At 44.7% G+C, this 24,793-nt stretch overlaps 1 long non-coding RNA gene across 1 annotated transcript in view; it reads left to right on the forward strand.

Moving 5' to 3' along the window:
- The first annotated feature begins 965 nt into the window (after positions 1 to 965).
- The window catches only part of LOC146830647 (uncharacterized), a 42,386-nt gene continuing 18,558 nt past the window's right edge, over positions 966 to 24,793 (forward strand). Inside the window, exons 1-2 of the long non-coding RNA XR_014961181.1 lie at positions 966 to 1,253; positions 20,035 to 20,151. This is a non-coding gene — a long non-coding RNA (uncharacterized LOC146830647). The remainder of the gene's footprint in view (positions 1,254 to 20,034; positions 20,152 to 24,793) is intronic.

Consider the following 24,793-nt stretch of genomic DNA (forward strand, 5'->3'; position numbering starts at 1 on the left):
TACAGGCCCTGTTCACATGTACTGCCAGTTTACTAGGGTCTTACAGGTAAATTAAATATGACAATTGGGGATACGCCAATGTTGCCATGTTTTAAGGAGGCAGCACATGTACTTTAGCACTGCTTAGCAGTGGTAAAGCGTGCAAAGTCCTAAGGCCAACAAAAATTAGATCATCAAAAAATGTAGGATGAAAGCAAAAAGTTAGAGGTAGACCACCCTAAGGTTGACAGGTCTAACGAAGTGCAACAGAGAGAAAGAGAGACCTGTGTATGAACAAGTGTGTGTAGCTTAGACTATCTGCATCTATGCATGCATAATTGTAAGCACATTGGGTTAGGGAAATTGGGTCTCAGAAGTACCTAGTGAGGTCATTTCATGAGATAGGAAATGCAGAACATATAAAGAAATGGGATTAACTCAATCTCTATTTTTTTGTGAAAGAGAGCGCAAATATATTCCTGCACAGGAACATACTTAATTATTTCATTGACTTCAGTTTATTAAAACAGTAATAAGTCCCAGAGAGGCTAGTTGCAGAGAAACAGATACACAGTAATAGTGGCAGCACTTGATCTAAAAGCACTGTTTTGACAGCTAAATCTATCCGCTGCCGTGGTATGGGCACTATGAAAGAGCACCTTTGAGCAAAAACGCTGTTGTGCTGAAAATCTCTCTGGTATGCCTCCGCCTCCTACCTTTTTATCCTCACTTTTTATCTAAGTACTGTCCCGAAGTGTCAGGTCCACTTCGTGAGGACTCTGAAATGGAAACCAAAGCTGACCAATTCCCCCCTGACATCACTATTTTTTTTCTCGCAGCCTGACCAACAAGGGCCGTCATGCAGTCAACGAAACGGAACGCAATTTTGAATCCTGTCCCTTTAAGGGACTGTACTTCGCGGAATGTTGGACTCCCTCCCAGAGTCACATGACGGAGACCGCACAGCCAATCAGGCTCCTTTCTTTTCCACCGGAGCTACCAAATCCTGGAAGAGCACGAGAAATCTTGCCATCAGAGAACGTCAACTGGACGCTAAAACGGATAGAGAAAGAGCAACGAGAGTCGTGCCCCTCCAGCCACAGCAAGGTTACGCTGGACTGCAAGGCAAAAGGTCTACGCACAGGCAGATCTTCCCTGCAGAATCCGAGGATGGAGAAGATACGGAACCCGACTGGCTTGAGGAAAAGACCGAAGCACGCCGGCGGTGTGATGAGTTGTCCAGCCACGTTCCTGGAGGAGTGTGGCTCGCCCAGGTATTGTCTTCGGTTACGGGGCTGGTAGGGAGGAAGGAGGAAGAGCCTGAACCAAAGGATTAAAATAGAATGTTAGAAAGTTGGTGATGTTAACACATTGGTGGAGGATTTACTTAAGGTGGTAGCTTCACCCTCACCACCCTGCCCTTAAAACATTACAGTAGTAGAAAGAATACTTACCAGGGTTTCCATTCCTTTTGAGGCACTCATCCCGCCTGGCAGAAGACAGAAGGAGATACTTCCAGGTGGACCCTAAAAGGGAAATGAAGAGAACAAACGACAGGAATATCATTTCACTCCATCGTGCATCGCTTCACTATGAAATAAAAAAAATGGTGACAATATATCACTTACGCCCCTCTACTGTTCTTTAACAGCTAATGCCCTGCATGTGGTGGATAATGCAGGCAACTCTCCATTAGACTGTGAATATGGAGAATTTAATACAACAACTCATAAAAGGGCAGGAGAAGCTGGAATGGGCCCTTGAAAGGCAAATGACATCGACACAGGCAGACAGTGACTTGTTCAAGAACTCTATGACACAGCAAGTGGCAAAATGGCAGAGGCCCAGGTACAATTGACCACCTGTTTACAGAGCCGCAAGGGGGACATACTGAAATCCCGAATATAGTGCTCCAAAAGTATATCCCGGGGGAGGACCCTGACGCATTTTTGCTGAACTTCGAGAGAGCTGCTAGAGCCTGTGATTTGCCCCCTCGCAAAATGCCCCCCACTTTTTAACGGGAGAGGCCCAAGCCACGTATCAAGTGGCCAACACTGGTGGAAACACCCCTTACACACAGATGAAAGACATAATATTGGACCACTTAGGCATGGACTCAGAAGCGTAGAGGGTTAAGTTCAGGAAGAGAGAGGTTCTCCCGGGGACAATCCTAAAACTCTGTTTTTTAAGCTGAAGACTGCTGCCGATAAGTGGCTTAAGCCTGCTGAACACTCCAAAGAAGAGATAATGTCTCTCATTTATTTGGAGCAATATTTAGAAGCTCTACTATTCCCCACTCAATGCTGGATGCGGCGGCACCATCACCTAACAGTTGAACAAGCCATTGATATGGCCACGACCTTTTCAGGAGCCCAGTCCCCTCGTCTCCTTGGGACAACAAGAAATCCCAATGTTCCTCCACAGGAATGGTGAAAACAGACAATAGTAACCTAGAACCATACTGAAATCAACAAGGCCCTTAAATTAACAAGACTGAAACCTTCCTATCCAGGGGTCCTCAGTGTTTTGACTGTGGGGATTGGGGCCATATCGCTCAGTTTTGCCACCACAAAAAGAGTATGGAGGAACCCATGGACGTCAGTTACCTCCATAAGTCCATTCCTTTTACAGAAGAACTGGGGACTTGCTTTGTGTAAGTCTATAGGTAAACAATAAGAAAGTTACTGCATTACTAGATTCGGGATGTAGACAGTCGGTCATCTAAACCAGATTAGTAGATGGTTCTCAATTTATCCCTGGAGAAAAACTATCCATAAGGTGTGTTTATGATATTAAGCTATATCCTTTTCCCAATGTTCCTCTAAAGAATCCCAATGGGAGTATCACCCTAGTTAGGGGTAGGTCTTCTAGAAACCCTCCCCGAAGAACTCATCATAGGAACAGATAACCTTAATTTTTTAAGATTGTTCATCGATAAGATGAATACTCCGGAGCCTTTACCCAATGCCCACTTGACTCTTCTTACACAGGATCCATGGTCCTCAGATAGGAGTATTCGCTACGCCCAAGCCAATGACCCCACGCTTCAAATGGCATGGCAACAAGCCAAGAAAACTAACATTTCCCTCCAAAATACCTACCCTTGTTTTCAGATTATAAATGATTTTCTTTAACGCATAGGAAAAAGAGATGATTTACCCCAACTAGTAGTCCCCCCTGACTTTTCAGGAGCAAATACTTTTCTTCACCCACTCACATCTCCTTGCAGGATATACTGGTGCTGAAAAAACCACCCAAAATATTTTGAGACATTTTTATTGGCCCGGCATTTTTGCCAACATTGCTAAATATTGCCAAGAGTGTGACATCTGCCAGAAGAAAAATCCATACAAACCACCATCGGTTCCTTTACAGCCCTTTTCCATAATAGAAAAATCCTTCAAGAGGATTGGTACGGATCTCATAGGGCCTCTCCCTAAATCCAGAAAAGGAAATCGATACACCCTGGTGGTCGTAGACTACACAACTAGATATCCCAATGCCTTTTCCTTAAGAACACCTACCACAACAAAAATAGCTGAGAAATTGATAGAATACTTCTCAAGAGTGGGGTTTCCCAAAGAAATCCTAACAGACCAGCGTACCCCATTCATCTCTCGCATTATGGGTCAGGTCTGTAAAACCCTGAATATCTCACACATAAAAATGCCTGTGTACCATCCCAAAATGGATGGTCTGTGTGAGAGATCTGATAGGACTCTTAAATTAACACTCAAAAAGATGCTAAGCAGTGAAGGGAAGGAATATTTCTACCCCTTGCCCTATTTTGAATTCGGGGTCAGGTACAGAGTAGCCTAGGTTGTTAGTCCTTTGAACTTCTTTACGGTCGACAACTCAGAACCCTATTGGAAATCACCAAGGAGGCCTAGGAACAAGAGAACCCCAAAGAAACCCAAAACTTCTTAAGGAATTGTTAGAAATGGGTGTCTCTAGTTGGCAGAGGTAGGTACCTTTGTCCAAATAGGGACCCTTACTTCTAGTCAAGGTAAAGGGAAACACACTTTAGATAACCCCTACTCACCCTCTGGGTAGCTTGGAATGAGCAGGCAGGCTTATCCCAAAGGCAATGTGTAAAGTATTTGTACTCAAAACACACAGTAATACAGTGATAATACCACAAATGGACACCATACCAATTTAGAAAAATAAAGTATCTTTATTTAAACTCAACAAGACCAAGACGACAACATCCAACATACAGGTAATAAGGTATGATTTTAGTACAGTTACTGCAAAAATCAAGTTTATAGCAAACAAATAGCTCCACCTGGGGTTATTGCGACGTCGTGACAGCAATAAATCCAAAGTACAGCACCAACTGCAAGGTGCGCGGCGTCAGGCACAGTCACACGGACCCCCACACAAACAGTACCTTGGAAACAGTCTATGATGATGCATAGCATCGTGGAGGTGAGGCGTCGATGCCAAGGTCGAGCCTGGCGCCCTGGATGCCACGGGGTAAGCCAGGGGTCGTGTCCGCGAGAAGGCAACGTGTTGAGTCCAGGACAGGGGAAGTCAGTTGCGTCAGCGGTGAGGCGTCGGTTCCGGTGATGATGTGAAGTCAGCAAGTTTGTGGAGTCACCCTCAAAGGTTATCGGCGCCGCTTTAACAGGATGCAGGCGCTGGCGATGACAGAGTTGGTGCAAGCGCTGGCGCCGGGAAATGCTGGTAACTGCAGGCTTCGAGGGGGGCTTCGAAGCCGCGGTGCAGGCCGGGCGGTGCTTTGTTTACATCACGAGAGATGCCCCGGTCCTCAGTGCAGGTTGGGGCGTCACAGCGGCGTTGCTGATGGCGTCGGAGACAGGTTTTCTTACTTCTCTTCTGGTTTCGTCCAGCTCCCAACAGCAGGAACAACCTCCAGAAGCCCAAAACTGGAATAAGCACTTCCTGGCAGGTTAGAACTCTCAGCAATAGAGTTCAGGGGAGCTGGGAGTGAAGTCTTGGTGTCCCTGAGACTTCAGAACAGGAGGCCAGCACACTCAGGCCCTTGGAAATTCTTCTTCAAGCAGGTTCACAGCAAAGTTCCAGTCTTTGTCCTTTCCTTGGGAGAAACAACAACTGCAGGCCAACCCCACACAGCACACAGCAAAGGAGCAGTACTCTTCCTCACAGCTCTCCATCTCTTCTCCTTGCCAAAGGTTCCGCTTGAGTCCAGAAATGATCTTGAATTCTGGGGTTTAAGGTCTACTACTTATACCCCATTTTGTCTTTGTTCTCTTTGTGCAAGGGTCTCTGAGCCCAATCCAAACCAGTTCTGTCCTCACTGGTGCAGTATGACCACAAGAGGTGGGGAGAGCATTATGCAAGGGAGACAGGCCCTATTCTGGTACAAGGAAATCTCCTACCACTACTCTAAATGCAGCCAAGCCCCATTCAGCTCAGCTCTGAGTCATCCAGGAAGGGCCAGGCACACCTCAACCCCACCAGGGGCTGTCTACAGTGAATGCACATCCCCAGCCCCTGTCACTCCAAACCCAGACAGTCAATCCACAAACAGGCAGAGGTACACAGAATGGTTAAACAAGAAAATGTCTACTTTCTAAAAGTGGCATTTTCAAAAACACAATTTAAAAACCAGCTTTACTAAAAGATGTGTTATTATATTTTGAGTTCAGAGAGCCTAAACTTTATTCCTCTATCTTGTCCCAATGGGAAGTTATACTTCTAAGATGTTACAAAGTATCTCTCATTCTATCCTATGGGGCAGATAGCCTATCAATAGTGAAAAACAAAATTGCCAGTATTTCACTACCAGGACATGTCACACACACCAGTACATGGCCTGCCTTTTACACTGCACCCTGCCTATGGGGGTACCTTGGGCCTACCACAGGGGTGCCTTACATATAAGAAAAGGGAAGGTTAGGCCTGGGATGTATGACGTTACAACGCACACTTTTACAACGCATGCACTTACAACGCATTTTTTACAACGCATAATCCATTACAACGCATGACATTACAACGCAGGACACTACAACGCATTTTTAAAAAATACCTTTACAACGCATTACCATTACAACGCATACTACCTTTACAACGCATACCATTACAACGCATAATATTAAATTACATTTAAGGTAAGTATTAGATAGTATAGGGGTAAAAATTACTATTCTAACTCCAGGGGGTGCAACAGTAGGGTAAGTGTTGGATAGTGTAGGGGTAAAAATTACTATTCTAACTCCAGGGGGTGCAACAGTAGGGTAAGTGTTGGATAGTGTAGGGGTAAAAATTACTATTCTAACTCCAGGGGGTGCATCAGTAGGGTAAGTGTTGGATAGTATAGGGGTAAAAATTACTATTCTAACTCCAGGGGGTGCATCAGTAGGGTAAGTGTTGGATAGTATAGGGGTAAAAATTACTATTCTAACTCCAGGGGGTGCATCAGTAGGGTAAGTGTTGGATAGTATAGGGGTAAAAATTACTATTCTAACTCCAGGGGGTGCATCAGTAGGGTAAGTGTTGGATAGTATAGGGGTAAAAATTACTATTCTAACTCCAGGGGGTGCAACAGTAGGGTAAGTGTTGGATAGTATAGGGGTAAAAATTACTATTCTAACTCCAGGGGGTGCATCAGTAGGGTAAGTGTTGGATAGTATAGGGGTAAAAATTACTATTCTAACTCCAGGGGGTGCATCAGTAGGGTAAGTGTTGGATAGTATAGGGGTAAAAATTACTATTCTAACTCCAGGGGGTGCATCAGTAGGGTAAGTATTGGATAGTATAGGGGTAAAAATTACTATTCTAACTCCAGGGGGTGCAACAGTAGGGTAAGTGTTGGATAGTGTAGGGGTAAAAATTACTATTCTAACTCCAGGGGGTGCAACAGTAGGGTAAGTGTTGGATAGTGTAGGGGTAAAAATTACTATTCTAACTCCAGGGGGTGCAACAGTAGGGTAAGTGTTGGATAGTGTAGGGGTAAAAATTACTATTCTAACTCCAGGGGGTGCAACAGTAGGGTAAGTGTTGGATAGTGTAGTGTAATATTATGCGTTGTAATGGTATGCGTTGTAATGGTAGTATGCGTTGTAATGGAATGCGTTGTAAAGGTAGTTTTTAAAAATGCGTTGTAGTGTCATGCGTTGTAATGTCATGCGTTGTAATGGATTATGCGTTGTAAAAAATGCGTTGTAATGGTAGTGCGTTGTAAAAGTTGCGTTGTAAAGGTTGTTCCCCTTAGGCCTGTCTAGTGGGTGCACTTGCCAGGTTGACATGGCAGTTTAAAAACTGTGCACAGGCACTGTAGTGGCAGGACTGAGATACCATTTCAGGGCTACTCAGGTGGGTGGCACAATCAGTGCTGCAGGCCCACCAGTAGCTTTTGATTTACAGGCTCTGGCCCACTCAGTGCACTTTACTAGGGACGTACCTGTACATCAAATATGCCAATCAGGGAGAACCAATTGTAATAGCAATTTATACAGGGAGCACTTGCACTTTGACGCTGATCAGCAGTGGCAAAGTGCCCAAAGCATCTAAGCCAGCAAACACAAAATCCACCACAGCATAAACAATACAGGCGGTAGAGGCAAAAAGTTAGGGGAAACCATGCCAATGATACCAATTCTAACAGGTATACAGAGAACCTGAAAACCCATAAATGGAAGCTAAGGGACTTAGTGTACTCTATTCTAGACAAAGCACAGACAAAACAGAAATACTTCTATAACAAAGGAAAGAAGTGGAGATACCTCAAGGTTAACGACTGGGTCTTGGTCCTCCTTCCCTCTTCTATCACCAAAGTGAAATCTGAGTGGAAGGGACCATATAAAATAGTGGGGGAAATGGTCTTACTACCTACAGACTACAGATGACCCTAGGCTAGGACCACTTCCCAAAAATACTAATCTAGTGCTTCCCTCCCCACATCCTGCCTCCTCCACCCTGGATCAACTGGTCATAAATAATACCCTAACCACTCACCAACAGGTCTAACCTTTAGGAGATCTTATGACTATTCTCCTCCATGTTTTCTGACCTCCTAGCTAGAACGTCTTTGGTAGAACATTCTATCACCACCCTCCCAGGTGAAGTTGTTAAGCAGAGACCCTACCAGGTCCCTGCAGCCAGAAGACAGGCCATTAATACAGAGATAGAGAATATGTTAAAGATGGGCATCATACGTCCTTCCCAGAGTAACGGGCCTTCACCGAGAGTATTGATCCATGTGTTTCTGTATTGATTTCAGGGCCGTTAACTCTATCTCTAAGTTTGGTTTGCATCCTCTTCCCAGCATTGATGAACCGATAGAGAAATTAGGAGAGGCCCAATATATTTCCACCTTAGACCTCACCAAAGGTCATTGGCAAGTCCCACTTAGAATCAAAGACCAAGAGAAAATCATCTTTGCCACTCCTAATGGCTTATATGAATTCACAGTGCTCCCATTTTGGTTGCATGGGGCCCCGGCCACCTTCCAAAGGCTCATGAATAAAGTGTTACATAACCACCAGGCTTATTCATCCGCCTAGTTAGAGGACATCGTAGTGTTCAATCCCTCCTGGGAACAACACCTAACCCATTGCCAAGATGTTATACAATCTCTAAAGGTGGCTGGGCTGCATGTTAATGCCAAGAAATCAAGAAGGGCTTTTAAGAAAGTAAAATACCTAGGATACCTCCTTAGAAACGGCCTCATAGAAACCCAAGCGGAAAAGGATAGAGCTATCACAAACATCCCTTTACCCACCACCAAGAAAGAAGTGAGGGCATTCCTAGGTTTGTTGTGTTACTACTGCAGGTTCACACCCAGAGATTCAGAGAATGCGGCTCCTCTCACCGACCTCTTGAAAAAGGAAGTAAAGACCAAGGAATTGGTAGATCCCTCCCAACGGGTGCAAGAAGCATTCTGCAAACTAAAAGAGGCTATAACCTCCAGCCCCATCCTGGTCTCCCATAACTTTAACACGCCTTTCATATTACAGACGGATGCTTCCGAAACTGGACTGGGGGCCGTTCTTTCACAGCTATTGGATGACGGGGTTGAATTCCCCATTCTGTACATTAGTAGGAAACTGCTTCCCCGGTAACAAAGCTATCTCATTATTGAAAAGAGTGCCTAGCCATCAAGTGGGCTGTCCAGAAATTGTGTTATTACCTGGAAGGGTCCTCTTTTCCTCTCAATACGGATCATGCCCCTTCCAGTGGATGAGCCATAATAAAGGCAACAACCACTGGATTGTTCACTGGTTTCTCTCTCTCCAGACCTTTGTGTTTTCTGTTCAGCATCGTAGAGGCTCGGATAATGGGAATGCTAACTTCCTCTCCTGCATTCCCCGTTTCCACGATCGGGAAACATATGGGGGAGGGATGTGTCACAAACTGTCAGGTGCGCTTCATGAGGACTCTGAAATGGAAACCGAAGCTGACCAATCCCCCCCTTACATCACTCCTTTTTTCTTCTTCGCAGCCTGACTGACAAGGGCCATCATGCAGTCAGGACAAGGAACACAATTTTGAAACCGGTCCTTTTAAGGGACCGTACTTCCTGGAATGCTGGACTCCCTCCCAGAGTCATGTGATGGAGACTGCGCAACCAATCAGGCTCCTTTCTTCCCCGCCGGAGCTACCAAACCCCAGAAGAGCAGGAGAAATCCTGCCGTCAGAGAACCCCAAACAGATGCCAAAACAGAGATAGGAAGAGCAATGATAGTCGTGCACCTCCAGCCACAGCGAGAATACCCCGGACTGCAAGGCGAAGGGTCTGCGCACACGCAGATCTTCCCTGCCAAGTCCGAGGACAGAGAAGATACAGGAACCCGAGTAGCTTGAAGAAAAGACTGAAACACACCGACAATGTGACGAGATGTCCAGCCACGTTCCTGGAGGAGCGTGGTTCACCCAGTTACGTCTACGGTTATGGGGCTGGAAGGGTGGAAGGAGGAAAAGTTTGTGATAGTAAATAAAACTGAAGCCCAGGAGTTGCTTTGCCACATATTTTATTGTGAAGCTTATGTGTATTCAAGGAAGGCTGACTGCCAACACCACTCAAGTAGGATGTTAGCAATCTTAATCAAATATGCAGACATAGACCGGATAAAAATCATGGAAGAGATAGAACAAATTATGGATATGCTCAGCAAGGAAGCTGATCAAGGACCAATTGCGCAATATATGAACGAAATGAAGGAACGCTTAATCAAATTGGAGGCTACCATCAAAGAAAGGAAAGCCCAGAAGTTTCTACGTGACAAAATTGATTACGACAGGGGTCAAATTTATACCTTTGCCAGGAAGTTCGCCAACATGAGACGACAAAGGATGAATGCAAGTGGTCCAAACATGCAAGTACAACAATCGGATTTGAGCAGTGTACCAAGTTCAGAGCCTGACACTGACCTGGAAGAAGGACCATCCAATGCCAGAATGACATCAGTCCCTTCGGTAATTGATGAGTTTGATTTTTTAAGGGAGGAAAGACGTTTCAATCTCAGACCGAGACCCCAAACAGATCTCAAACCACCAAGAGGCAGAGGCAGAGGAGGAAGAGGCGCAAAGGCGCCAAGCTATACACCAGGAAACGAGAAATCGAAGTCCAAAAACAACAAATGAATGATGACAATGATGCAACAATTATCAACCTCACTTCCTCTAAACTCACAGATGATGAAAGCAAAATCCTGAAACTGGGTCTTTCGTTTTGTCCAAGAATGGACATGGACTATACAGCCACCAGAGTAGACCTGTTTAAGTTTGCTAGGACATTAAAATTGAAGAAGTTCTTTGCAATGGCCCCCACTAAACAAGTTAAATCTGATGGTAATCAAGAAGTTCGTAATGGGGGGAAGTTGGTGGTGAGTGACATTAATCTGATGGTCGAGATACGAGAACTGAAAACTGAAGACATTGTAATCAGTAATGAGTTGGCCGCGCAAGATTTGCCCAGTACATCAAACAGGGCAATTCAGTTGGCCCAGGAAGAGCAACTTGAAATTGGGGGAAGTGAGACAACAAATTTCAAATTGCCTTCGAAATTTATGCCAATAACATCAAGGGACTCTGTAGACGTTTTCAGTGACTTAGTTGTGAATGAGGTGAAAGAATTGTACACCCAAATAAATTCTAAGAAAAAACCCTCTACCCAGCAAACAAAAGAGTATTATGCACTAGTTGAGAAACTCACCAATGATAAAGATTGTATTGTCCGCAACGCGGACAAAGGTGGAAATGTGGTGCTATGGGGTAAATACAAATATCTGATGGAAGCCAGTTGCTTGAGTGGCACAGACAGTGTCTAATTAGTAAGGATGAGTGGGCGTATTTGAAAATATCCAATCCTACCACACCAGTGTTTTATTTAATCCCCAAAGTGCACAAAGATCTAACAAATCCTCCAGGCCGACCTATTATTTCAGCTATTAATAGTGCTTTTGAACACACATCCAAATTTGTTGATTCTTTTCTAAATCCATTAGTCACTAGGCTCCCTTCTTTTATCCAAGATACGGGAGATTTTTTAGGCAGGATCTATGACGTACCATGGGAAACTGACTTTCTTTTAATGACAATAGATGTGACGACCTTATATACCAGCATACGTCACAAGGATGGGTTAAATGCAGTTAGACATTTCCTAGGAGAGAGACCTGCCAAACCTTGGCACCATACACAGATGCTGCTATCCATGATCACTACATGCCAAGAAAACAACTTTTTTCTTTTTGGTGAAGATCTTTATCATCAGAAGTGTGGTACAGCCACAGTTATGCTAATTTGCATATGGGCTGGTGGGAGGAGCAGGTGGTCCAGTCGCAGTTCCAACAAGAATGGCAAGACAATGTGATTCAGTGGAGTCGCTATATTGATGATTTATTTGTTATATGGAAGGGAGATGTTACCAGTGCCCAAGAGTTTGTAAGGAAACTACAAATCAATCAATTAAATTTAAAATTCACTAGTGCTATTAGTAGTGTAGAAGTACACTTTTTTAGATCTGACAGTTTACATTCATCAAGAGAGACTACACACTAAACTATTCCGGAAACCCACTGATGGAAACACGTTGCTGCATGCAACGAGTTTCCACCCGGCTAATCTGGTGAGAAGCATTCCCTATGGAGAGTGTCTTCGAGCGATGAGAAATTGTAGTACCAAGGAAGACCTGGAGGTAAAAATTAAGTGTCTGAAGAGTAGATTTACTGCAAGAGGATATTCAGAGGAATGTATTGCAGCATCTGTATATAGAGCAACAAAACAGTCAAGAGAAGAAATACTCTTCAATTCCAGTAAGAAGGAGGGTAGTAGTAAAACAGGGAATTCCCAATGTAGAATGATTACTACGTTTAATAACCAACATAAAGATCTACGTTTCATTCTACAAAAACACTGGCACATCATTTGGAATTATCCAATTTTAAAACAATGTGTTCAGAGAAAACCTCTTATCACCTTTAGAAGGGCACGTTCGAATAACTAACTAAGGTTAATAGAACATGGTTAACCAGGAAAGATGGGTTCATTAAATGCACGAAATGTAAGGCCTGTACTTTTGGTAAAAATACCAGCAGTTATTTACTTGGCTTTACAAAGAAGGAACAGAAAATCAAAGGACAATTTTCGTGCAAAACAGAGTTTGCTGTCTACGTGCTTCAGTGCCCTTGTGGCCTGAGGTACGTAGGCAGCACAATTCTTCAAGTACATAAACGGGTGCTAAAACATTTGCGAGCCATAAAGAATGCGGACCAATCATACTCGGTTGCCCGTCATTTTAATCAATTCCATAACAGAGATGTGAGTGGTTTGACATACTTCGTTATACATGCTGTGCCAGTCAACATTAGAGGGGGTGATCGACAGAGAACCCTACGTAGGCTGGAATTGAGTTACATTATTAGACTCAATACAAAAACCCCTATGCGGTTAAATATGGAAGAAGATCTTTATACATATTTATGAATTATCCTTATGATCCTGTATTTTTCAATTAATTCTATTTTTTGTGTCCTTTTCACTTGCATGTAAAATGGAGAAGACAACTCGGTGTGATGTAACATGTTATACAATGCCGCATATCTAAGATAAAAAGTATATCAGAGAGGTTTGCGCACAGGCGCTGTAGTATACAGTTTGTAATGAATGATAAAAATAGTGACGAATTTGGACAAATTATAAGGAGGCCCACTGGGGCGGAATATGTCAGATATGTTGATATAATCGGAACGAGATTGGTGACCAGTTTGATTGTGATATAAGTACAGCGATTAATCTCACTAGAGATATTAATGATGACAACAAATAACTATCGATCATATGTATGTCCAGCAAATCGGGCTTTTCTAAATTCAATTACATGGGTTACTATGTCGCTGGTAATTATATATATTCAATTGTCCAATAATGGGTACACAATTTAAAACCTCATTTGTAATAATGGAATGGGATCGATGCATGTAATGACCAAAGAACTACGAGTATGTCTTCGCTTTTTATGGTTGTAGTTTATCACGTGACACGGAACATATGCACAAGTTTAAATGGTGGTAAAACTTTATTGGAGTTGTTAGTGAGCAAGCCTGCTGGGCAGGCGAAACGCGTCTGACTCTTTTCAGCTGACATTAAAGTAACTTTCCAAACGACGCAGCGTCGACATTCCATTTTTTGGAAATTTAATCATATATATATATATATAACAACAATCGTTTTCGTCGTTTTCCCACAAACGATACCAGAGCCACAAGTGTTGCTTTTCAGCGTATTTTTACTTCAAGTCAAGTCACTCGACGCGTTTCGAAGGCAACCTCCTTGTTCAGGAGTACGAGTGCATTGCAAATCAACAGTGTTTATACAATGTCATGTGACACACCTCTACATAATAGACAGTGACAACAGATTCAAGGTGTTTGAAAGTTCTCGCAGCAAGAAAGACAGACTTATTTTGTCAGAGTAATCATTCTGCAACACATTGTGAGCCATTGCATTAAAAACATCATACAATGTGTAAATTAAACATTAGGTCATTGTTGTAAACTCAAACATATTTTCTGAATTGTTGCGCGCTATTGCGAAAAACATTCGTTCCGCATCATTGTTTTAGGCACCTTGTCATTTCATACCAATGAGTGCTAACAAGAGTTTTGTAAATTCATGAACCCAGCAATCAGTGCTTTTAAGCGCTTGGTGTGAACACATTCTGTCGCAAGTGCTGGTGATTCATTCATGGCCCCCCTCCCAAACATAGTAATAAAAAATAAATAAACGAGGCAATGCCCCGAGGGATGGGGTCCCCAGGGCCTATAATGGCCTCAGGAGGGGGGCCGCACAAACCCCTCCTTGCAAATATTTTTTTTAATAAAAAAAATATATGGCCATGCCCCAAGGGGTTGGGCCCTGGGGCCGAAATCGGCCTCGGGAGGGGGGCCACGCAGACCCCTTCCCATTTATAAAAAAGAAAAAATGTCAGAGGCCCTGGGGGATGGGGTCCCCAGGACCCACAAAATATTGCAATAACGGGGGCCTCACAGCCCCCTTCTAACAAAAAAAAGAAGCCGGCATCTCGCCGGAGGCCCCACCTTCTCCCTGCACCACTCTGCAAACGCTCCTCCTGGCGTGTTCTGGGTTGGGGGTTTAAGTCCCCTAGAATCTTAAGGTTCCTTAGGGGCCAACTAGCCCACCAGGTACCACCAGTAAGCCCCACATAGTGGGATTGCTGAGATGTGGTCCAAGGCCACGCCACTTTGTATACCACTCTTTAACCGCGTCGCTTGTCACACTGCTGAGGACCTCAGGACTAAAGTGGACTTTATCCCAGAGCAGCAGTGTGCCAGGAGGCGCATTTGCAGAGTGGTGTAAAAAGAAGGGGTGGGCGGAAATTGCGTAGTTGCCCTATGCAAATTATCCCGAAATTGCTCTAAATCTCCACGAGCATGCGGAACTTTCGCGAAGACGCAGAGATCGCCAACTTGCCCATTTTTCACTTGTCCCACCCGTTCGCGATGGTTATTTCCTGTTCCGGGTCACGTAATGCATGCTCGCGATGCTTATTTCCTGTTCCGGGTCGCGTACTGCATGCTCCCGCCCGTTCGCGATAAGTATTACTTGTTTGGGAACACGTATTACGTGTTAGCGACGCTTTGTGCGTGCTCGCGGGGTCAATATCACGCGAACTTGCCCACGCGGTCGCAATGGGCGCGGCCATATTGTTTTTCACTCTATTGCTATGGGTCTGGGCCTGCTTTTCAATCCTCCCTGTATCTTTTCAAGCCTTTGTTTGTGCAAACTTTTTTTGAACTTTTTTTATTTATTAACCATCTCTCTATTTTCTTGATTCTATATTTTGACTTTTTTCCAACTTTTTGTGTATTTTTCACTACTTTTTCACTCTTTTTCTATTACCTGCTTTTTTCATTTCTTTACTTTTTTTAGCCACAGCAGCGACCGCATTCCTTGCGTAAGGCGGCGCCAACCCGGGGTGCAGCGAAGGGCCTTATTTGGTGAGTCCGCGGTGGCCGCACTGGTTTTTTTTGTGCAGCGCCACCTCCCCTTAACCCTGGCAGCAGGCGGCAAGCCTGGGTCCGGGTACGGGCTCCAGGAGCGTCGGCAGCGTTGGGGAAAGGTGCGCCGGGCAGTGTTTCGCTGCTCTGGTGTCCGGCGCACCCAAAACCAGTTGCCGCACCTGTGGTCCGATATCCTGGACCGGGAGCAGGACCTGCTGGACCTGCTAGGAGTGGAAGTCCCGGGGCTTGTTGAGTAGCTATTTAATATTACTACTTTGTGTCTGTTCTTCTGCTCTGTGTTATATATTGCAAATATATTTTTTTACCGACCAGCAAGAATGCTGCTGCCTACATTGCAGGTAAATTGTGTTTCAAAATCTTCTATGATTGTTATGACACAGGTGCTCGGCACTACTAATCTTACTTGTTTGCAATTTTGAGCTCGCTTAACGTGATTATGTAAGAGTTTCTTTTAGAGAACTTAAGTTAGGTAATGCTAGAGAGACTAGTCCTTCCTTTGTCCTCCTGTCACTAAGAGATAGTGGTGGATTGATACTTAGGTTTTTTTTACCTATTAGTAAGAGTTGGTAATTTTTTACTGGTCTTCGTGACGCACCCTCTGTTACGTCACGTGCTGCTTACCCCAGTGCGTAGTAGAACCTTTTGTAGTTTGTTTAGTGAGTGGTAATAGAGGCTTAGCACTAGCAGAACATCAGCAGCAACCAACCAAAAATGTGTCCTCCATTTATGCATTTGTGAGGACTAAAATGACTGGAAATGCAGACTTCGTGGAAAATTGTGCCGCCTGGAAGAGGTGGGCTAGGTCAGGTGGTACTTAGGCTTAGTTGGTATTCTGGAATTAGAATGGAACACTGGATTAGTGTTGGATTAGTGTTCATAAATAATAACTATTCAGTCCGCAAATCCCCCGATACTACTAGTAGACCAGATTAGATAGCTCAATTTTATTGCAATTGTTGTTTCCATAAATGTTTTTTTGACCGTTTTTACAAATATTTTATTTGTTTCACACCAATCATCAATGTTTGTCTCTTGTTTGTATTTACTTTATTTGATAAAAAATCATCATAAAAGTATACAGCTTTTACAATACAGTGAAAATAAAAACAGAAACCCACCAATCCTTAATACAACGTCAACACAAGTTCAATTAAGTGGGATAGGACAGTGACTTGGTCCTCCTCATACGTGTCAACCAAGCACTGCCCAAATATTTGGCTACTCCGCAAACCATGGCAGTGGAGGACGTGTCAGTACAAAGAACCCGCAGTGCCATTTTATGACATCTAAGGCCCAACCCCTTACATAGAGGCTTTAACCATGTCCTCCTAGCTACCCTGTATGCTGGACAGGCAAAGAAGAAATGCGTCACAGACTCGTTAGGAGCTGCACATCCCGGGCAAGAATTCAATGAACCACCCTGGTTATTCCACCTGGAGGTGAAATCATTCACCGGAAGAATCCCAAACCTAACCTTTAGGTAAAGTGATCTATCCAGGGGTTTTTCTATAAAGTCCAAAAATGGTTCAAATTTCCTTGACCATTTGAACGCCAAGAACCGCTCAGTTAAGGGTCCCCCTGCATCTCTACGTAAAGTCTCCTGCTGAACCCAATCCCAATACAACTTCTTAATCATTGACTTGGGAGGCGGAGATTGGCTCTGCCACGATTCGTTCAACCCCAGTAGCACGACCAACTGCCTCAAATTGCTCAACCACCTGATCTTATTGCCTGTATTAAGCAAAATCAGTTCATCTAAAACTGCTGCGTAATTTTGGAGCTCCTTGATCCTTCGTAGACGAACCCAAAAGAGTAATGGGCGCAAGCGCACTAGATCTTTAAAAGGGCGCCTGCCCAAATCTAGCCGTAATGGGATTAACGGAGTGGAAGAGGGAAGGGCTACCAAATCTCTCAGAAATTTATTTTCAGATGTGACTAGCTACGATGTGTTCTCGAACCCCCAAAATTCGGAGCCATATAGGGCAGACGGTAATGCTTGGCCCTCATAAATTGCAAGAATAGGTGCCACAGGTTTACTCGTGGACTCCCGATGTTCTCTCAGGACCGCTCTGAGACTCTTTTATGATTCAGCAACATTTTGGCCAAATGATCTTTCCAGCTCATCCGACTATTAACCCTAACACCCAAATAATCAAAGGAGTCTACCAGCTCCAAGGGCTCACCATTGAGCGAGAGATTATTCCTGAATCTATTAGAGGGTGATAAGGCCATGAGCTTTGTTTTAGAGGTATTGATAGTAAGACCTCTATCGCTGCAAAACACACTAAAACAATTCAGGAGTTTTTGGAGACCTGCGGGGGTTTTTGAGATCAAAATAGTGTCATCCGCGAAGAGTAGGGTAGGTGTTTTTTCCCCTGCCAGGGATGGCGCATCTGCCGGATCCTCTCTCAGATAGTCCACCACTCCATTCACAAAGAGAGAGAACAGGGTCGGTGCCATAACACATCCCTGGCGTACTCCCCTCTTCACGGGTACCCTCTCTGTCAGTTGTCCTTGGGTGCCCCATCTGATCCTCGCATAGTTCCCCTCATGGAGTTTCACAATGAAACCCAAAAGTGGTCCTGGGATACCCATCTTCTCTAGAATTTCCCACAACCTTGCACGGGGGACCAGGTCGAACGCCATCCTGAGATCTATGAAAGCCAGGTATAAACTACCTTTGTTGATGGTAACTGTCTTCCAATAGATCGCAAAGAAGCGAAAGACCTGGTCCATCGTGCCCACCTTTTGACGGAACCCAGCTTGGAAGTGAGAGAGAACATGCTCCTCTTCCATCCAGACGCCTACCCTCATGATGATGACCCTACTAACCCCCTTCTGGATCACGTCAATCAGGCTGATCGGTCTGTAGTTGGCAGGGTCATCTCTGGCACCCTTCTTAAACACGGTTATCACCTCTGCTCCCTTCCACGAGTCTGGCACGGGATATCCCTTAGAAATCAAGTTCATTATTTGGGCAATAAGTTTAGCCCAAGCCACGGGTTCTTCCAGAAGGAGATCCCCTGGAATCCCATCAGGGCCAGCGGCCTTCTTCGGGGTCAAGTGTCTAATGGCCAATACCACTTCCGAAGCCAAAAATGATTCTTCAAACATCATAATAGAAGGGACCCTACTCACAGGGTCAGAAGGGGAGGAGGAAGTCGCTTCTAACCCACCATACAAAGCAGAGAAATGGCTATACCATTGTTGGCTTGTTATATGATTAACTATTGGAGGCATGATACGCTGCCTAACCTTATTAATCATTTCCCAAAACAACGAAGAGTTCTTCATTTTGGAAGCACATTTTAGATCCTGCCAAAATTGTTCCTCCCATTCTCGTTTGGCCAGCATCAGTGCCTTTGCATAGTCCTTCCTAGCTGCTCTAACTAGGGGTTGACTCTTTTTACGTAGGGCCGTTATTAACTCTTTCCTTTTTATCTTACACATATCTGAATACCAAGGGTTGGTGTTTTTGGGCGACTTTTTTCCCATACTGCCGTTTTTACTCTGGATTACAAAGTACTTCCCTACTTCCTCTACAGTGTGTTTGTAGGCCAGTGCAAAGGATGATCCCTGGGCACTACCTGTTTCCGATTCAAGATCCATCAACTCCCTAGTCAGGTCTACTACATACGCCCGAATCCTTGCCAAATTTTCAACCTGGGGTTGAACCTTGTCCCATTTCAGCCTACGATTACCATTGTATGGGACAACCTCGTTGGTTGTCCTCAGGGGGGCATTCTTCCCACAACCTTTTTGGTTGCCCCACCTTAACTTCATACACAGGGGGTTATGATCGCTATCCTGTGAGGGTACCACCACCATATCTATTAGATCGCACCACAGGGTGATATCCAATAGAATATAATCGATTCTAGACGGACCGCTAAGCCTATTAAAGGTCATTGCTCCCGCACGGTCAGAAAATGACCTGCCATTTAATGCTCTTAGGTTATGTTCCACTGTAAGGGCATTGATCTGAATTGCCTTTGGTGACCATTTTTTAATTGGGGCAAGTGTCAGTGCCGGGATGGACCATCTAGAGTCCTCCTCCTCGATACCCAGGGGGTCATCCCCTCCAAGGGGTTCAAATGTGCAATTAAAATCCCCACCCACAATAATTTTGGAGTTCGTAGGGCAGTTAGCTAATGCCTGATCTAAAATCGTTACTGTACTTGAGATTGTGTTCCCCGGGGTCCCTCTGGAATAGATATTAAATAAATTTATCCTACTGCCTTTTTTTTGTTCTACAAATGAGAGGTGTTGAATGTCCCTACTCGCTAAATCGTAGGTAGAAACATCCCAATTCAATTCTATTTTAACCCACACATGTAAACCCCCTGCTGGTCTGCCCTTCCCACAACTTTGAGCAGGCAGAAAAAAGGTTGCGTAGCCAAGTTTGTGTAAGGGAAACAAGCTCCAAGTCTCTTGGAACATACATACATCAAACTTCTCAATGAAGGTGTTCCATTCTGGGAGAACCAACTTTTTTTGTAGTCCGGCCACATTCCAAGATACAATATGGATAGCCTCATTAACCGTTGCAAACTTTATTTCTTATATCTTTCATGATCAGCATCCAGGGGCAACAAGACTGGGTCGGAGTCGGCGGGAGCAGCTGGCCAAGAACACCAGGCACAGGAGGAACAGGACCAGGACCGCTCCTCTATCAAGGGTTCTGCTGCAGGCCCCAGTAAGTCTTCCTGTTGTTAATATTAATAATTATTATTCCCTAACTTTTACTGCACCTTATTTTTTCCAAACTATTGTTTCCGTTTCCTAATTCTTGTTATCCCTGCCTCTAACTGCCTCTGCTATGACTCTCTGTACTACTACTATTCTGTCTGTAGCTAAGCTTGCCCAGTTGGCCACTCTTTATTTGAAAGGTTTTAAATAAAACTCAGATTCACCAATAGCTCTAGCCATTGAGTCCAGTCCTTTGGGTTGTCCTCTTCTACTACTTCAAGTCTTCTGAATCTTGAGGCTTTCTGAATCTTGAGGCATGGCCTTAAGTACATTACTGCCATTATCTGTGGAAACAAAACCAATCTTAAGCCCTCTTGGGCACAGCCATTCAAAGACCTTGCTGTGAAACTCTTCCAAAACGTTTACAGCAGTATGAGATTTCTCCATGGCGAACATGGCTACAGTTGCATGTTTCCGAGTAGCATTAAAGATCTCAGCTGTATCAACAGCACCTACTTGAGATAGCTTATCTCTAACCCCCACAAAAGAGACCCAGTGTGCAGTGATGCACATGTAATCAGTGGCTTGGCCACTGGTCCACATGTCTGTTGTCAGATGGATATTGTGAACAGCACTCTGCTGCAAAGCTTGTCCAACCAATTTCAGCACATCGTGATGTAGTGCTGGAACAGCAACTCTAGCGAAATGGGACCGGCTGGGAACCTTCCATTTAGGGCAGATGGCTGACACAAATTCAAGGAAACCCACCCCTTCCACAAATGAAAAAGGGAGAAGGTCCAGCGCCAACATTTTAGCCAGCTTCGCATTGTACAACAGTGCCATTGGGTGGTTGCGTTCGTACTGCCCCTCCAACCTAAACATGCTGAGAATGAAAGGCTGGATTTTTTTACTTTGTGGGTCAGCTGTTTTCTTGAACCCAGTTAGGCTCAAAGACGCACTTTTTTTCATTGCAATACTCGGTCGCCTTGGTGTCTCAGTCTGACTCTGAGTATGACTCTTACAGCGGTGCCACTGAGATGTTGCGGAGGATGTGGGCGGTACCACTACACTGCTGGGGACAGGGCTAGAAATATCTCCCTCTTATTCATCTTCCACTGCGATCATATCTTCCCCTAATTCTTCATCCCCAACAACAGCAATGGGTTCAGTTTTACTTTTTTCTAAGTGAAGTAGGTGAGCCTCCCACTGGATACTGTTGTGTATTTTGAGATGACTTGCTTGGCCTCCGGTACCATAGTTTGTACCAAGCTTACCCCGCCTAACAGCCTGTTGACAAATTGAGCATATAGCAATGTTCTCCTCCTTACTGCTAACCGAAAAGAAGTCCCAAACTGGGGAGGAGCACTTTCTGGCGCTGCTGGATGTGCCACTTTCAATACTAGATGAACTGGAGGGTGTGCCTGGAATTTGACTCTGTGCAGTTACACTACCACTACCTACTGAGGTGGTGGTTGAGCTGGATGTTGGTCCCTGCCGGGCCTTTGCAAATATGGAAGCTGGAGGTCGTGTTGTTGTTACCTGTGTTGGAGGTATCCATGCTACATCCCTTGCAGTGATTTTGGATAGGGTAATAATGTTGGTCTCCATCTCCTCGGGGCAGGGAGTGACGCTCGTGATGACTGGCTCGTCATCATCATCCCCCTCTTGTACATCTACATCCATAACTGTAAGGCTTTCTGGAACCTTCCTTTTCACTTGCCTTGTCTTATGGCGTGCATCACTCTCAGACTGAGCTGGTGGCTTCCAAGTGGCATCACGATCATCGAAAGCGGGGCTTGAAGACGAAGATGATGGACTAACCCTCCTTTTCCTTGCTAGGGGTCTGGAAGACAATGGATCTTCTGAAACAGTGGCTTGCCCCTCTTTGTCTGCAGGAAGCTCGATCTCCTGAAATGCCCCTACTTCAGGATTAACAACTACTATTGTGGGCTGTGGCTGTTGCTGTTCTTGCGTTTCCTGCTGTTCTTGCGGCTGTTGCTGTTCCTGCGGCTGCTGCTGTTCTAGCAGCTGCTGCTGTTCTTGCGGCTGCTGCTGTTCTAGCGGCTGCTGCAGCCCACTTATCTGCTGAGTTTCCTCCTGCGTTGATTGTGTACTACTTTGTGATAATGACATTTCAACATCGCTGCTTGTTAGTAGACTGGCTACCTCTGCAACACTCATGGGCTTGGGCCTAGGTTGGTGGGTCTGGCCCGCTGATGTGGAGGTGCTGCTCCCAGCTTGGTCCCCGGACAACGCTGCTGCAGGTGTAATTTTTTGTTTCCCAAAAAACATCTGGGGCGGCACACCAGTCTTGGTAAGTGCCACTTCCTTTTTCTGTTCCTTCTTCTCACCGACAACTTTCTTGGTACTGGAGGACCTGCTACCATTCTTTGGGGCCATCTTCTTCAGATGTCAGCAGGACGCAGGTGCACAAGTTGCAGAGATGTCTGTGGTCACAAGTGGACGTGATGTGGTGCGCAGAAGGACTTCTGTCTGGCAGTACAACGGGTGATGATGATGACACCTCCTCCTCTGTCTTTTTGTGCACCTAAAAGCATAGAAGCAATGAGAAGAACATCAGTGAAATGTTGCATTTGTTGTTGTGGTTCAATTACTACTAGTACAAACAAACAAATAAAAGATACAATTTAGTGTAGCCATTTGTGAGACTTTGTCAACAAGAGCTTTCATGGTATACTGTGTACACTCTCAGGAAGGATAGGAAAGAAGAAGAACAACAACAAAAATAAAAATGTAATAGAAGTGGACCCAGTTTGGCATTAGATTATTTGCTCGTCATCTCATCACATCATTCAGGGAGCTACTGCTGGCAAAGGGGATGGACGCAGGCCTATATGGCAAAAGCAGCACACTTATATAACTCCCACCAGAAATGGCCACTCACAAAAAATCACAAGAACCAAGCAGGAGGCCTGGAAAACAATGTCCTGACAAAAGGCCTATAATAGCCAGGCAAAGGATACATGCTAAACCACACTGCTTTGCCTTTAATGCAATAAAATGCAAAGACGAAAATCCACAGGGCTAAACAAGGTCTACTACACACCACACAGGCATTTATTTAACACACACCCAAAAAGAACAGAAACACCCCAAAAAATACACATTTTACAATTCAATCCAATGCCATCCATGCCCTAAATGTTGTTTAAATTCAACAGAACACACAGAAACAGCTGTATCATGCACCCGTGACTAACTCAGAGCCTACTGGATGAAAGACCTGTTGGCAGACTAGGTCACAAGCTTGCAGGTCTATGGCAAAAGCACACTACCGGCCTTCAAAATGGCCACAAGCCACATGGCCAGGCCCACACACTACAAGAAACTGAAGACAGACAGTGCAGGCCTATAGCAAAAAGCACACAGCCTGGCTTCAAAATGGCCGCCAGCCTCATGGCCAGGCCCACAACAACAAGAAGCCTAGGCCAGAAAAGGATAACATTCAGGCCTATATGGCAAAAGCAGCACACTAAGAACTCCCACCAGAAATGGCCACCAGCCACATGGACACTCACAAAATCACAAGCAACAAGCATGAGGCCTGGAAAACAATGTACTGACAAAAGGCCTATTATTATGGCAGGCAAAGGATACATGCTGCTAAACCACACTGCTTTGCCTTTAATGCAATAAAATGCAAAAACAAAAATCCACAGGGCTAAACAAGGTCTGCAAGGTACACAACAACACACCACACACAACAAAGGCATTTATTTAACACACACCCAAAAGGAACAGATATACCCCCAAAAATACACATTTTGCAGATCAATCCAATGCCATCCATGCCCTAAATGATGTTTGAAATAAATTTAACACACACCAAAGGAACAGTTGCTTCATCAAGGACCCACCCATGGCTAGCTCTGGGCCTACTGGCTACCCACAACAATTAAAAAATAATTATAAGGGTAAGAACCAAAATTGTAGTTGCAGCAGCTGCAATGTCCCAATCAAACAAAAAGCACACCAACTTACTTGTAAAATATAAAATTTTAAAGTCCTCAAACCAATGATAATGATGCAGCAGACACAAAGAGTGATCCTTCCAGCTCAAAATACAAAGGCAGAATGAACAGAAGATGGACAAAGCACTGGGAGGAGCCTGCTGGATAGGAGCAGGAAGTTGGAGACTCTGTGGCACTTCCTCCCTTTCCCCCCATTTTTTTTTTCTTTTTAAAGGACTCGTTGCACAAAAAAGGACAGCCAAATGTCAATCTGAGGAGTTTTTTTCATCCAAATCATCATTTACAGAAGGTTTTATGCTGTTCAAGATATTCTTCTTCTCCAGATTGAAAATTTTGCGTGTTTGGGATCGCGAGCTTCACCGCACTTCCTCCGGATGTCGGATGGCGCGTCCAAATGACGTGTTCGCGATCACATGCTCACTCTCGCTGTGGTGAATGACGTATTCACGATCGCAGACATCTCGCGGGATCCGATGGCGCTGCGAATGACGTGTTTGCGATCGCAAACTCTCGCGGGATAGCGCTACCGGCTACCAACATCTCGTGGCGCACGCGAACGGATCGGAAAACTCGCCGGCAAACGCAGGGATCCCGGTAAGTCGACCACGCGCACGAGAACGTATTTTTAAAGTGCAAACATGGAAAAAATCTCCGCTA

The sequence above is a fragment of the Triturus cristatus genome, chromosome 5_1, assembly GCF_964204655.1.
Source record: "Triturus cristatus chromosome 5_1, aTriCri1.1, whole genome shotgun sequence".
Taxonomy (NCBI): domain Eukaryota; kingdom Metazoa; phylum Chordata; class Amphibia; order Caudata; family Salamandridae; genus Triturus; species Triturus cristatus.